The sequence below is a fragment of the Ursus americanus genome, chromosome 8, assembly GCF_024610735.1.
Source record: "Ursus americanus isolate L20-20 chromosome 8, mUrsAme1.1.p, whole genome shotgun sequence".
NCBI lineage: Eukaryota > Metazoa > Chordata > Mammalia > Carnivora > Ursidae > Ursus > Ursus americanus.
Genome location: NC_142134.1, coordinates 54,662,223 through 54,678,150, shown reverse-complemented (window position 1 = coordinate 54,678,150; position 15,928 = coordinate 54,662,223). Strand labels below are relative to the sequence as shown.

The 15,928-nt window shown below is 34.9% G+C and overlaps 1 protein-coding gene across 18 annotated transcripts in view; it reads right to left on the bottom strand.

The window, feature by feature from the left end:
* The window catches only part of ARAP2 (ArfGAP with RhoGAP domain, ankyrin repeat and PH domain 2), a 562,492-nt gene that overhangs the window by 387,510 nt on the left and 159,054 nt on the right, over positions 1 to 15,928 (bottom strand). For 16 of the 18 annotated variants that reach the window (XM_087864225.1, XM_087864226.1, XM_087864224.1 and 13 more), the window contains one exon: positions 6,774 to 6,813. The exons of the other annotated variants lie outside the window; for them this stretch is intronic. The gene's annotated coding sequence lies outside the window, so the exon portion shown is untranslated. The remainder of the gene's footprint in view (positions 1 to 6,773; positions 6,814 to 15,928) is intronic. 18 annotated transcript variants of the gene reach the window in all.

Below are 15,928 nucleotides of genomic sequence, written 5' to 3'. Positions count from 1 at the left end.
ATTGAATGAATAAGAGGGTGGTGAACAGAGATTAAGAACTGAGAAATTGGCTGGTACAGTAGGTAATACATGTTTATGTAGGACATCTTTTTTCTGTCATAATATTCTACAAAACTTAGGTTTTGTTTTGTCTTCACATTTTTCAAAATATGTAGTGTTAACCTGACCCTCTGTCATAAAATTTTTGCTTAAAATTCTTAATGATAGTAATACCACAAGCTGCTCTCCAATTAAAATCTCTTCAGAAAATACTTCTAGAGTCAACATTGTTCAGTTGCCTTATTCACTGTGGGGGAAATATAAAACGAAACCCAGAAAACTGTATTTTCTGTAATACTTCCTACTATTTCAATTTAATTTGGAAGCCTGGGACTTTTAAAAAGTTCCTTTCAGCTACAATATGTCAATTCTTTGGCCTATTGTAGAAGTAGATTTCTCTTGTGCCTCTTTTGTAAGTAGCAATGATTCTCCAAATGAGACCACCTTGGATGATCATTAAATGTGGGGTACGTTGCGTGGGTGTGTGGAGGGAGGAGAGGTGCCCACACGTGCACATAAAACAAGATATAGGGTACATAACAACAGAATCCTTTGAAAATGGGAGAAAAATAAATTACTTTGGAACAAGTCATTTCACAAATACAATGTAAATTTCCATATCCAGCACAGTAGTACTTGTTGCAATTTTGTTGAATGTACTACTTCCCTCACTTAAAATATTTCTCAAATGACAGAAATTTTCATCAGAAATAGGAATGGAAGTAGAGAAAAATAATCACTTCCATGAAATCAAATGTGGGGAAAATTCTTTTGCTCATTGGAAGGAAAATTAGCCGTTTCTGACTCATTATAGCTAATAAGTGGGAGTATGAATATCAATTGAGTGAAAATCAGTGAAGCAAAAACGGTGCATTTAAATCAGTACTACTGAATCAATCAAAGTTAATCACATCTCAACCAATATCAAAGAAGGGTCAGAAATGGCCCATTGTGAAGAAGGTCAAATTCAGAATCTTCCTACCTCTAAAACCAAATCATGATGAACAATTTTTTATTCCCCATAATGGAATTTTTGGTTCTGATTGAGGGATCAAATCATGAAAGTGTTGGTGAGGTGGTAAGGGGCCCATCTGAGTACAGCTGCAAGGCACGATCTCAGATCATCCACGCTATGAGAACCTACTCTTGGAATAATACAGAGGATCAAATCTGTCATTCAAAGTGGGTTGGGGCGCCTGGGTGGCACAACGGTTAAGCGTCTGCCTTCCGCTCAGGGTGTGATCCCGGCGTTATGGGATCGAGCCCCACATCAGGCTCCTCTGCTATGAGCCTGCTTCTTCCTCTCCCACTCCCCCTGCTTGTGTTCCCTCTCTCGCTGGCTGTCTCTATCCTGTCGGAAAAAAAAAAAATCTTAAAAAAAAAAAAAGTGGGTACAGCTATGCTTGAGGTGTACATAGCATAAGAGAGAAGTTGAATCACTACGTTGTACACACGAAACTAATGTAACATTGTGTGTCAACTATATTCAGATAAAAATACTTCAAAGAAATGGGTATAGCAGAAGATTCCTTAATGGGGAATATTCTTTTGCAACGAATCAAAGAAAAGAAAAGAATGTATGCTATTGGAAAAGAGATTTTTTAAAAATAGGCATTTAGATTATTTCTTAAAAATTGAATTATATATACTGTTTGCCAATTATATATACTTACTTTCCAGGTTATAATACCTAAATAGTCTGACTGTAGTTCTTGCTAAACACACTTAACCTGATGGATTCAGTGTTTTGGTCCTTTAGATAGAGCTAGCCTTTCCACATACCACCTCACCATCAATTTTACCACCTGTTCCAGGTATTTGCTCAGGACCCACTGTTAGCTTTTTTCACACGCTGCTTCCTGCTTTTGGCCCTCTGAACATCTGCTCCGTGCCCTAGATGGATATCATTTTCTATTTCTGGAATTTATTGATCTGTTTAGATTCTCTTAGCTTTCTGCATATTTTATAGACTCCTTTTGATTTGTCATTCAATAAATCATTATTGGTAGTCTGTGCTCTGGGCACTGAGTCAGGTGCCATGTCCCCCACATATGAGGGTATATACAGTCCTGTTCTCAAGATCTTTCTAGCCAAGCCAGCATCCAAGGAGTCTTCTATGGTATTCTGACTTCTCTCATGTTCTTTTCACTTGTTGAGGTACTTCCTGCTATCTGGTCCAACTTCAAATGCTGGTTGTGCCAAAAAGTCTCCTTAAAAAAGAATCTTACTGTTGGAAGACCACTCTCTCCTATGACTATGAGTTGGTAATACTCTAACATTATTTATCATATAGGTAGTATATAGCAATTGGAGACACATCTCATCTCCTGTAATAGGAAGTGAACTATTTTGGAAACAAGGATGAACTCTCAGTTTCTTTTGTTTCACCTGTAATGCTTAGCAGAGCGCATATACAGTGAACTAGTACAAGTTTGTTGATGTGACTAATTGGTCTGTCAACATCATTACAAACTAATTCACTTTCAACTTGCTAAGTGTTTACTTGTTTACTCTAATTGCAGCCTTAGGAGCAATGCAGCTACAGGAGAAATCCTTTGGGAAAGTGAATTGTGGAACATGAACTTGGAGAGTGGTGGGATGGTCCTAAATTCATTTGGAAGGTTTAGAGGTTGTGTGGTATTTTGAAATGTTTGCCAAGGGACCTGGATTGCAATATTGTGTTTGCTGGTAATTAGCTGTATAATTTTTGACAAACTCTGTATCTCTGGCAGGGCCTCAAATTTTCAATTACATAACAATCATTTATTTATCATTTTTCATATGCCAGGCACTATACTAGGTACTTAAGTCAAAAGAAGAGTAAGGCACTATCTGTGAGCCCAATGAGCTTAACATATAACAAATACGTATGCCAATAATTATCACAAAGTAAGGCAAAAGCACTGTGAATATTTCGTGAAAAGTACAGTGGGGAAAGAAAAAAGTGATGGATTTCCCTAATGGGAGATAAAGGTTTTACAGAGAAGGTATGTGCTAATTCTGGATGTTATAGGGGAAACAGAGAAAGAGGTGTGGTGGGAGTACTTCTAGGCAGTGGAAATAGCATGTTTAAATCCAGAATGGTAAGAAACTGGACTGGTCAGCTGCTCCATGATCTTCAGAATTGTTTGGGCCATAAGTATGATGGGGGATCACTGGAAATGAGCTCTACAAGATCAATGAAGGAAACTCTGTGTCCTGCAAAGGAGTGTGGACATGTTATTGTGAATTACTGGTTTTCAAATGGTTTTGGAATTCTAACATTCTTTGAAGAACCCCCAAGGCTGTTGATATTTCAGCAATGTGAGGCAGAAGTAGAAGAGACCTAGAAATTAAACTGGTAGAATTTGTGTCTTTTACTTCAATCATGTTAGCTCCTGTTTTTTTTTTTTTTTTCTTTTTTAAGATTTTATTTATTTATTTAAGAGAGAGAGAGTGAGAAAGAGAGCATGAGCCAGGGGAGGGGCAGAAGGAGAAGCAGACTCCCCGCTGAGCAGGAAGCCCAATGTGGGCTCTATCCTGGGACTCTGGGATCACGACCTGAGCCAATGGAAGGCGCTTAACTGACTGAGACACCCACGCACCGCTTAGCTCCTGTTTTATATGTTTTTATTTTGGGGTTCTGCAAAAGATTGACCTTGACAATCAATCTTGGTTATAAAAATAAAAAAGGATAACAAAGCTCTGCAATAAAATATGGAGTGCAATGAATGCGCCTACATTTGGATGGAACTGGATGTGTCCTATAGAAAGAGACCTACGGCTATGTCCTAGAACATGAAACCTGAGCCTGCACAGCCTTGGGCCAGGGAGCCTAGCTGTTATAGGCACCTAGAGGAGAGAGTGGGATGTCCAGAGATAAAGTCATTTCAGTGCAGTGGTGGAAAGGGAACAATGGATTTCTACAGAAACTTAAGTGGTAGTAAAATGGAGTTGGGCTGGATAATTGCTCTCTAACATGGTGATAGGCTGTGCTTAGAGAGTCACAGTTTTCAGCATTTGTTCTTCCGCTTTCCAGCCATATTCACATGCCATTAATTTCTCTCTCCTGCTGACAATGTCCTCTTCTCCACAGTGCGGCTGTCTAATTGTTACTGCGTGGTGCTGGAATGTGGTTCATAGAGAGGTGGGTAGTCTGGCTGACTCTTACTCACCAGTCTACAGCGGCTTGTTCACTAAGGGACTTCAGGTCTTACCACACTTATATTAAAAAGGTTGCCAGGTGCCTTCCTTACAGAGCCTGTATTAATACAGGTTTCTATGAATCCAATGCAATCTCTAGCCTGCAAATGTAAGGCAACCATTTAATTGATCCTACGGAGATCCCTTTGAGCTCTAAAAGTCTCTACGTGGTATTTTTCTAGTTCTCAGTCTATGTAATGGTGTATAATTTTTTTGCTCATACGTTTGAACGGTAGAAATTTTGGTAGCACATGTGAAGTAATAAAACTTCACTAAATGAGTCATCAATCATGACTACATAAGCATTACTTAGGCAGCACAATGTCTTGCTATGACTGAAAGCATCCATAGACTGCCTGGAGCTAAATTTAGTCTCTACTATTTACTAGTGAACACTAAAGCATCTTGATTAAGGTCCACGACTTCCTAAACTTTCTAAATCTTGTTTTCTCATAATAAGATGAAGGACAGTTCTTTGAAGGTTAAGTGCGATAATCCATATGAAGCATTTTGTACAATACCCAGCACATAAAATTAGCTTTGTTATTTTGATTTCCAAATTATTATACCCACATCATTATTTTTATACACTCAGTAACTTACATTGTATTCCCTTTTGAATATAATGGTTTCCTACCCAGATTTGATTCCTTGCATATTCATGAAGAAAAGTTTTATGAATTTTTATAACACAGTCTTAATTCATAGTCATTTCTAGTTACCTTGCCTTGCACAATGTTGCACGACCTACACAGCTAGCGTTCCATCTGATGATGTTCCATATGTATACACACCTAGTATGATAAGACTACATATTTAAATTATTTAAATTTCACTATAATTAACCTACAGTGTTATGCTAGTTTCAGGTGTACAACATAGTGATGCACGAATTCTATACATGGCTTGGTGCTCAGCATGATCCGTGTACTCTAAATCCCCTTCAACTATTTCACCCAATCCCCCCACCTACCTCCCTTCTGGCAACCACCAGTTTGTTCTCAGTATTTAGAGTCTGTTTTTTTGTGTGTCTCTTTTTTTCTCCTTCCTTCCTCCCTCCCTTCCTTTGTTTCTTAAATTCCACATATGAGTGAAATCATATGGTATTTGGATAAGACTACTTCTTACCCATTTGTTAAAATTAGGAGGTAAACCATCAAAGTTTCACATAATACCACATGCCAAGACAGCAGGAAAAGAAGGACTGGGCTCTACTATAAAATATCTCTATAAAAGCATCAGCAAGCGTTGTTGACAAATCACTGTACTGAAACTTAGGAAACATGAACTCTAACTTAGCTTTCAGTTTTCTGTATGTATAAGGAATGGGTTAAGAAATCTAACAACTCTAAAAACTTGGCTAGTCCTATGCCAACAAGAACATGAAAACAGCACATTGTTACAATGGATGAATCCACATTAACACATCATCACCCACAGCCCATAGTTTAGAGTAGGGTTCACTCTTGGTATTGTACATTTTATGAGTTTTGACAGATGTATAATGACAGATATCCACTATTATAGTATCATAAAGAATAGTTTCGCTGCCCTAAAATCCACCATGCTCTTCCCATTCATTCTGCCTTCTCTACCCCGGGTAACCATAGATCTTCATTTATGTCTTTTTCAGAATGTCAAATACTTAGAAACATAGAGTATGTAGACTTTTCCGACTGATTTCTTTTACTTATTAATATGCATTTAAGGTTCACTGATGTCTTTTCATGGCTTGATAGCTCATTTATTTTTAGTGTTGAACAATATTCTGTTATCTGGATTCCATTATCTATTATCTGGATTCTATTATCTATTATCTGAATATTATCTACTATTCCACAGTATACTTATCCATTCACCAACTGAAGGACATTTTGATTGTTTTCAAGTTTGGTGATTATAAATAAAGCTGCTATAAATATCCATGTGCAGGTTTTGTGTGGACATAAATTTTCAACTCCTGTTGGTAAATAAACACCAAGGAGCACAATTGCTGGAATGTATGGTAAGAATACTTTTAGTTTTGTAAAAACTGCCAAACTGTCTTCCAAAGCCACTGTGCCATTAAGGATTTCTGTCAGCTAAATGAAAGTTCCTGTTATTCCACATCCTCACCAGCTTTTGGTGTTGCCAGCGTTCTGGATTTTGGCTATTCTAATAGGTATGTAGTTATAATATCACATTGCTTTGTTTTGTAACTTCCTAATGACATATGATGTGGAACAGCTTTTGATATGATTATTTGCACCTGTATTTCTTCTTTGGTGAAGTGTGTTAAGATCTCCTGCCCATTTTTTTCAACAGAGTTGTTTGTTTTTTGCTATTGTTGACTTTTAAGAGTTTTTGGTGTATCTTGGATAAGTGGTCCTTATCAGATGTGTCTTTTTTGCAACTATTTTCTCCCATTATGTGTCTTTCTCCTATTCTCTCAAACTTTTGTTAAATTTTAGTAGATCTAAGATTGTTTATAGAGCTAAAACACTGATGCTTAGGACCTAGAGGTTTCACTTAGTAAAATGAACAGCAATTTGGAAAAGTTTTCATGAACTCACCCAATACGTCAAATTATTTCTTTAGGATTTGCCTCTTTCCCTAAAAAAAAAAAAAAAAAAAAAAAAACCAAAAAAAACCCCTGCTATATATGAGTTCATATTTATCTACATGAGTGAAATCATATGGTATTTGGATAAAACTATTTCTTATATGTTAATTTCATATAATATCACATGCTATGACAGTGGGAAAAGAAGTACTGGGCTCTACTATAAAATATCTTTATAAAAGCAGCAGCAAGAGTTGTTGACAAATCACCATAATGAAATTTAGGAAATGTAACTCTAACTTCGTTTTCAGTTTTCTGAAATTGTAAAATTCTGATTGATAATATGGTCCGTTGTATTCTGGTGTGCTTAAGTTTATTACAATTCACAATATACTTAATGAGATTATAATGAGAGATATTCCTTTATATACACTTCAGGTTTAAATCTTAGTTATGCTCACAAATACATCTTGACTGTGTATAGAATTCTTTGATCACAAATGTTTTTCTCTTTAGATTGAGATATATTTTCTTCTTGAATTTAGCATTGATGAAAAGTATGCAATCAGATTATATCTTTTATCTACCTGGATGCAAGATTTTTTTCTTGTATCTCTGAAAAAAAAAAAAAATAAAAGAAAGGAAGACAGGATGGGTCTAGATGTTAGTCTCTTTGGGTGATTTTGCTTTGTGTATGGAGAGAGTTTTGATCTGTGGACCAGGATATTTTGACTTCAATAGTGGCTTCTGTTTAGAATGCTCTGGTTTTCTCTTTGGACATGCCCATTATCCATACAATGAATGTTTCTTTTCTTCATTGCTTTCATAATTCTCATAGCTCATAAAAAATCATTAGATTTTTTATTACATATATTATTTTATAATATTTTGTTCTGTAACTTACTTAAATCTCAAGGCATTCTATTGACTTTTATAAAGAGACCTACATTACATTTTGTTAGATATAATTATAATGATCATTCTTGCTGCATCCATTTCACATGAGAAACAAATACTGATGGTGAAAATAGAAAATAGAACTGGTATTTTTGCAATAGACTCAGGGAGCATAAAAGCAAGTCAAAATACACAAAATGATTCAGAATAATTTAATAATATATTTTAATAAATTAGTTCAAGATAACGATTTTCTGCATAAACTAAGGGCAAGAGAAAGTGTGCCTATATTCATGTTCACTGAAAAAGTCTACTGCATAGGAGATCAGACCTGATGTTGTGTATTTCACGTTTGGAATGATATATAATCATATTTTAAGGTCCAATTAGTTGTTAGGTTGTAAGTCATATCTGCATTTATTCCGCAGCAAATGAAATGGCGTTTTAATGGCACATTGAATTGTATTGTAAATCTTCCAATGGGATTACAATTAACTCATAATATTGGTTGATTTAACAATATGATGGAATATGTTTATGTATCACTCCAATTTTATGGTGTAAGTCTGCACATAAATTTAAGCTTCAATGACTTTCCTTGAGACTTAATAGGCTGTTTAGCTAGAAAAGATTCTTGCAGAATACACAATGAAAGTTAATGCCCTAGTTTCTTAGGACTATGAAAAGAGTACCCTGCTAATCCAGTTTTATCCTGTTCTGTGACAGAATCCTGGGGGAGTAAGGCTTAGAATCTATTTTAGCTTCAATTTCATTTGTGATTCCATCTCATCTGATACACATAAACAAAATTTGTAGAATCTATTCTCCATTCAAAGAAATAACATAGTCAAACACAAATATGTAAAATATATAAAAGAACTGCTTTGATGATCTCTGGGCAGATTATTTCAGAACTTCCCCCCACTTGCCTCACCTTGAAAATCCTGAGAGAGCTATTCAGAGCAGTTTGAATATAAACTCATGGGTTTCTTCACTGAAAATGGGCTAGAGAAAATTACATACTGTTATTTCCTACCTATAATTCTATTTCTCTGTAGTAATTTCAGCTAGCATTTACCAATATCTATTATGGAAAATATAACTTACTCTATAATAATACATGTATTCAAGTTTCCTTTTTCTTTTTACTAAAAAAGTCAGAAAAAGAGTAATGCCACTGTTAGATGTGGAGATAGATTAGTCTTATCATTTATTTCTTTAAGCACTTCCTAAAGTTTTCAAATTCTACTCTTGATGATTCAATGTCCCCTATAAGCAATTTATACTAGTTTAACTCATTTAGTAATTCTTACACTTTTTTAACCCATTAAAATATTGGATGGGCTGTCACTTTTCACTTTCAAATTTTCTTTATTCTTTTTAGCACTTAAAACTAAAAAAAAAAATAAATAAAGATACATTTTAGTTAAGACTTGATGAATTAACTGGAATCCAGGACTCAAGAGTATGTGTCCAGATTGCAACCATCAACTGCAAAGGGCACCAGTCATATTGTAAACCATGTACAAATACAAATGGCAGCTTGCTAGTTTCACTTTTTTCTTTTGCCTTAAATAGTAGTGTTGCCTATCTGAAAGACATGGAGTTGTAAAACCTGCCTTCATAAAATTTGGAGTTCATATCCTCTTTTTGTTTGAGAATGTAGTATTCCACTCAAATTCCTTTGGCATAGTTCCAGGACACGCTTTTAACTCTTTCAAAAAGGTAATTGGAGTCCAACATAAGTAGAATCTCTTAATGATGGTAATTTCTAAGACTGACTGAATGACAATACTTAGCTGAGAGATATAATACCCCTTTAGCCGCAGGGTCAGTATCAGAAAAAGGATGGAAGAGGCACCTTGGCAACAACAGAACAGAGAGCAGTGATTCTGGGGTAACCAGCAATGACCATTCTACCACTGATTAAAGAAGACTAACAACCATAGGTGCCAAGAAGAAACACCAAAAAAAAAAAAAAAAAAAAAAAAAAAAAAAAAAAAAATTGCAGCAAAGGAAAGAATATAAATTTGTATTCCAAGTAAAAAAAAAAACAACAAAAAAACCTAGTTGGGAGCTAAAAGTCAAAAACTGAGATTGTCACTCACATTCTTGACTGTCTTCAAATTATGAGCATCTCTAAAGAAATAGGACTACACCTATGTGAACCTGTGACTCTATCTTTAACACACAGATGTAATTATATACATACCAATGTCATTGTAAGTTTTAATTTCTGAGAAAATATTTTGTACTAGTTAGGCAACATTTAAAAATCCATGACTCAACTTCTGCTTCTGACAAGATGAAGTAGACGTACTTTGCCTATTCCTTCTACTAAGTACAACTGTAAACCCTGGACACTGTGAACCCTGGATACTAATCTATATTAGTAATAATATATGATAATATAATATTATATATATCTTAGTGTCCACTAATGTGTATATAGCATATAGTAAGTCCCAGTATGTGTGTGTGTGTGTGTGTATATATATATATATATATATACACACACACACATATATATACACACACACACACACCCATATATATATAGAGAGAGAGACAGACTGAAAGAATATATAAGACATGCAGGGAAAAAAAGCAGACTGGCGAGGGACTATAAAATCCCAACACATGATGGTGACTTTACTGGATTTTCTTTTAGCTTCATATTTCCCAGATTTGGAGGAACTAACAACCTGGAAAATCCAACAGATGCAGACAAAAAGTAGCCCCAGGAAAGGCCTGCTCATTTAATAAAAGGACCAGAAACAGAGTAGCCTAGCAAGACAGAAAGCTTTTCAAAGTAACTACTCTACTCTAGCCAAGTATCGGAACAATCTATGGCCTCACCTTTACCCATAACAGCAAAGACTGAGAAGGAAGCCTAGACTTCCACCCTCACCTTGTTGTAGCAAAGAACTCTAAACCCCATTTTCTGGTGGTGTCAAGAAAGGGCCAGTAAGGAGCTATGACTTTTATATATCTACTGGGCAATAAGCCTCTCCTCCCCATGGTCAGTAAAGACCAGATGGTGAATCTGTTACAGTGACATTACATCCCACCCCCTCCTTGCTGGGCAACCTCAGAGGAGGCCAGGAGAATCGGGACTCTCACTACTGCTCAGCAATAATAAGGTCACTTCCTTTCTGTAGTGCCAGTAGAGATGTGGGAACATTGAGGCCTTCCTGCCGTTCCCAGTCAGGGTGGTATTCAGCTCATTGGGAAGCCCAAACTTCCACTCCTGTCTGAAAGAATTAAGCATACCTCTCCTACTTGGATATTAACAGTGGGGAACCTAGACTTCTACCAGATCTAGCAGGAACAGGCCATGTCTGCCCTTCACTTGCCAGACTGGTGTCAAGGAAGCCAATAGGCTTAAAAAGACACAGAAAATATATTGAAAGCAGCAAAAGAGAAAATACTTATAAGGATAAAACAATGAGAATACTAGTAGATTTTTCATGAGGAATCAATCATGGAGGCCAGAAAGATGTGGCAAATTTTTCAAGCGCTGAAAGCAAACAAACAAACAAAACCCAAAAATGTGTCAAACTGAAATTCTATGCTCAATGAAAGTATTCTTCAGAAACAAACAGAAATTAAGACATTCTCAAATAAAAGTAGACTAAGGGAATTTGTCACCAGTAGACCTACTCCAAATGAATGGCTACAGAAAATTCTTTAAACAGAGAGAGGAAACAATAAAGGAAGATTCTTGAACCCCATGAAGAACAAATAAGAGAAAAAAATATGGGTAAGTACAATAAAATTTTCTTCTCCTCTTGAATTTTCTAAGTTATGTTTAATGGTTGCAACAAAAATTTTTAACATTGTTCAATATGGGTATACAAAATGTTTGAAATGTATATAAAAATTTTAAGAAAATTATAAATGGAGAAGGGTAAACAGATATATACTAAAGGGATATACTGTTTCTACATTTCATTCAAACTGATAAAATGTTGACACCAGTTAGACATAAGTTGTGTTTATGTAATATAATATTTAGAAGAAATACAAAAAGATACAGTCCAAATACTATAGGTAAATAAAAAAGGAATTCTAAAGAACATTCAAATAACTCACAGGAAAGCAGAAAAAAGAAAATGGAGAAATTAAAAGTAGAGGCAACAAATGGCAAGTAAAAAATAAATTGTCAGATTAAGTCCTACTATAGCAATATTTACATTAAATATGCCAACTAAATGCAGAGATTGACAGAGTGGATTAAAAGCAGATCCAAATGTACACTATTTAAAGAGAATTGCTTCAAATATAACAGCACAGGCAAGTTAAAAGTAAAAAGGGGGGAAGTTTTCTAACTAAACCTTAATCAAAGAAGCAGAAATAGTTATATTAATATCAAATAAACTAGATTTCAGAGCAAAAAAATGCTGAGAGACAGATTCTACATTGTAATAAAAATGGATCCCTCCACCATGAAGATACAGTAATCTTATACACATATAAACCAAAAACAGGGCTGTGAAGCAAAACTTGACAGAACTGAAAGAATAAGTCAAATCTGTAAGTATAGTGCGAGACTTCAACATCCCTCTCTAAACAATCGATAGAGGTGTGTAGGAATCAAAAAGTATATATAAGAACTTATCAATACAGCCAACAAACGAGAACCGATAGACATTTATAAAACATGTACTCATGGATATAGCAAAATATACATTTTTTGAGATCACATGAAACATATACCAAATGAACTACATCTCAGGCCATAAGAATAAAAAAAAAACTCAACAAATTTAAAAGAATTAAAACCATACAGAATGTGTTCTCTGTTCATAATCAACTAAAACTAGATATCAGTAACACAAAAGTAACAAAAAAACCTATACTTGGAAACTAAAGCACACACTTCTAAATAATTCATCAGTGAAAGAGGATGTCTTAAATCACGAAACACATCAAACTGAATGAAAGATGAAAATAAAACATATCAAAATTCGTGGGATGCAACTAAAATAGAGCTGAGAAATTTACAGCACTAAATGCTTACATTAGGAAACAGAAGTCCCAAGACAATAAGCTTTCATCTCAAGAAACTAGAAAAAGAACAAAATAAACTCAAGACAAGCAGAAGAAAAATAAAGAGATAAAATCAATAAAAATGAAAGGAAAAAACAGAGAAAAATCAATGCAACAAAAAATTGTGTCTTTGAAAAGATCAATGAAACCGATAAACCTCTAGAATCAAGAATAAAAAACAGAACTACAGACCCTAAAAACATCAAAAAGATAAGGAAATACCTTAATTCTACATACATAAATTTCACAACATAAATAAAAGGGACCGATTACTTAAAAAGCACAAACTATCACAACTTACCCAATTTAAAATAGAACATTTGAATACAGCCCTATAAATACTAAGGAAACTGAATTTTTAATTTAAAACTTTCCTGAAAAAGAAATGCCTAGGCCCATATGACTTCATTCGATAATTTTATCAAACATTTAAAGAAGATGTAACACTGTCTTCAGTTAGCTCAAACCGCTATAACAAATAACATAGACTGTGTTACATAAAAAATAAACATTTATTTCTCACAGTTCTGGAGGCTGAAAGTCTCTTCTAATAAGCACACTAATCCCACCATGGGGCTTCCCCATTCATGCTCCAATTACCTACCAAAGGTGCCATCTCCAAATACAACTACACTGGGGATTAGGGTTTCAACATATGAATTTCAAGGGGACATAAGCATGCAGTCCATAACATTCTGCCCCTGGTCCCCAAAATTTATGTCCTTCTCACATGAAAAATACATTCATTCCATCACAACAGCCCCCAAAGTCTTACCTCATTCCCATCATAAACTCTAAGATCTAAAGCCCAAATTCTGTAAATATCAACTAAATCAGATATGGGTGAGACTTAAAGTATAACTTATCCTGAAGCAACATTTCTTTCCAGCTGTGAACCCGTGAAACTAGATAAGTTATAGATAAAATATAATGGCATAAACAGACATAGAATTGACATTCCCATTCCAAAAGGGACTAATAGGAAAGAAGTTAGAGGTGGCAGATAGCAAGCAAATCCAAAACCTAGCAAGGAAAACTTCCTGAGATCTTAAGCTTTAAGAATAGTCTAGTCTCTTGGTCTAGATGCTCTGCCTTCTGGACCCATTGGGGCTGTGATTCTGCTCCCTCAGCTCTGCCAGACGGGAGGTTCCATCCCCACGATGGTGTCTGGTGGGGGTCTTACCCATAAGGTGAGTAGAGCCCTGGTGGGAATGTGAATATACTCTGGAAAAACAGTTTGGCGATTTCTTAATAAACTAAACACAGAAATACCACATGACTTGACAATTATACTCCTGTGCATTTATCCCAAAGAAATGAAGACTTAAGTTTACACAAAAATCTGTACACAAATATTCATAGGAGCTTTACTCATAATAGCCAAAACTGGAAGGAACTCAGATGTCCTTCAGCAGGTGAAAGTTGTAACAAACTGCTGTATATCCATATGGAATACTATTAAGCAAAACAAAAAACAAAGAACAGACCACTATTAGTACACAACAACACGGATAAATCTCCAGAGAATTATGCTGAGTGAAAAAGCTAGTCCCAGAAGGCTATTCAACGTATGATTCCATTCATATAAAGTTCTTAAAATGACAAAATTATCATGGAATACCGATGAGTGATTTCCAGTTGGTTAAGGATAGAGAAGAGGTATAGGAGGGAAGTGGTTGTGGCTATAAAAGGGCAACAGGAACATGGCAAAGCAATTCTTCTCTATTTTGACTGCATCACTATCAGTGTCAATATCTTGGCTGTGATAATGTACTATAGTTTTGGAAGACATTACTAATGGGGAAAAGTGGGCATGGTGTACAAAATATCTCTGTATTATATCTTACAACTGCATGTGAATCTACAATTATCTCAAAACAAAAAATTTACGTAAAAAGTTTACTCAGTCACAAGTTACATGCCATAAATATGTTTCATGCATAATTTATTATTAATGTTTAAAATATTTTTGACATTTAAAAAATTTAAGATAGTTTAGAAACTTTATATCTTTTCATAAATTAGAAGTTTTTTAAGTAAGCCTGTGAAAATATTCCTCCCCCTTCCCATCCACCAAAAAAATGTGATGATAGACTGAGAATGGACGGCAATAATAAACCAATTTCACATTCTTTTATTTGGTATATAAAATATAAAAGGTATTACAAACCATCTTAAGCCAATTTGGTCTTTACAACTCTTATGGTATTTTTGGTAGATAATGATAAGTCCCCCGAGATGTTCAAGAAAATGATTAGCTTCTTTCTCAAAATCTCGTTACCAGGTATAATAAAAGCTAGTGTCAGAGAAACTCACGTAAGAATATGGTTTTATTGATGGCAAGTATAATAATATAATATAATGTAATATATATTAAGATGATTATTTTAAATGACTATAAATCTTGTAATCTTGACAGTAATGATGTTATAGCATGCCACTGTTATAATCATGGCTTGAAAAGGAATTGAGTGCTCTCACAGTGATGAGCATTGAGTAATCTATGGAACTGTTGAATCATGTTGTACACATGAGACTAATAAAACCCTGTATGTTAATTATACTTTAGAAATGTATTCAAGAGTTGATTTAATAAAAATAGTAATTAAAAAAAAGAATTATGTTTTGCTAACCAAACCATCTATCTCAACTAATGTCAAACAAAATTAAGAAGAAGAGCAGAGCCTAGTGGGGGAAAGATGCAAATAAATTATGGCTTAAGGTGACAAAGGCTGTTACAGATGTATGAATAATATGGTAGTTAAAACAACGGAGCAACTATTTGTATCCAGCACAGCTGGATGAAAACTTTTTGGAAGACTACAATAAGGAATAGGATTTATAGGATAATAAGAAGTTGAGTTTTGGACATGTTTTGTTTGAAAAAACTCATTAATCATTTAAGTGGAGATATTTATTTATTTAACAGGAAGGTTATTTTCTTTTTTGTGCCCCCCTTGCCTTTTTGTAGTTTCAAGTTTTTGTTTAAATTCCAGTTAGTTAATATACAGTGTAATATTAGTTTCAGGTGTAGAATTCAGTGATTCATCACTTACATACAACACCCAGTCTCATCACAAGTACACTCAGTACCCATCACCCATTTAACCCATCCCCCCATCCACCTCTCCTCCATCAGCCCTCAGTTCGTTCTCTATCCCCTACCATGTTCTTCTGTTTTGTGTCTTAAGCTTAAGTGGAGATATTTAGAAGACA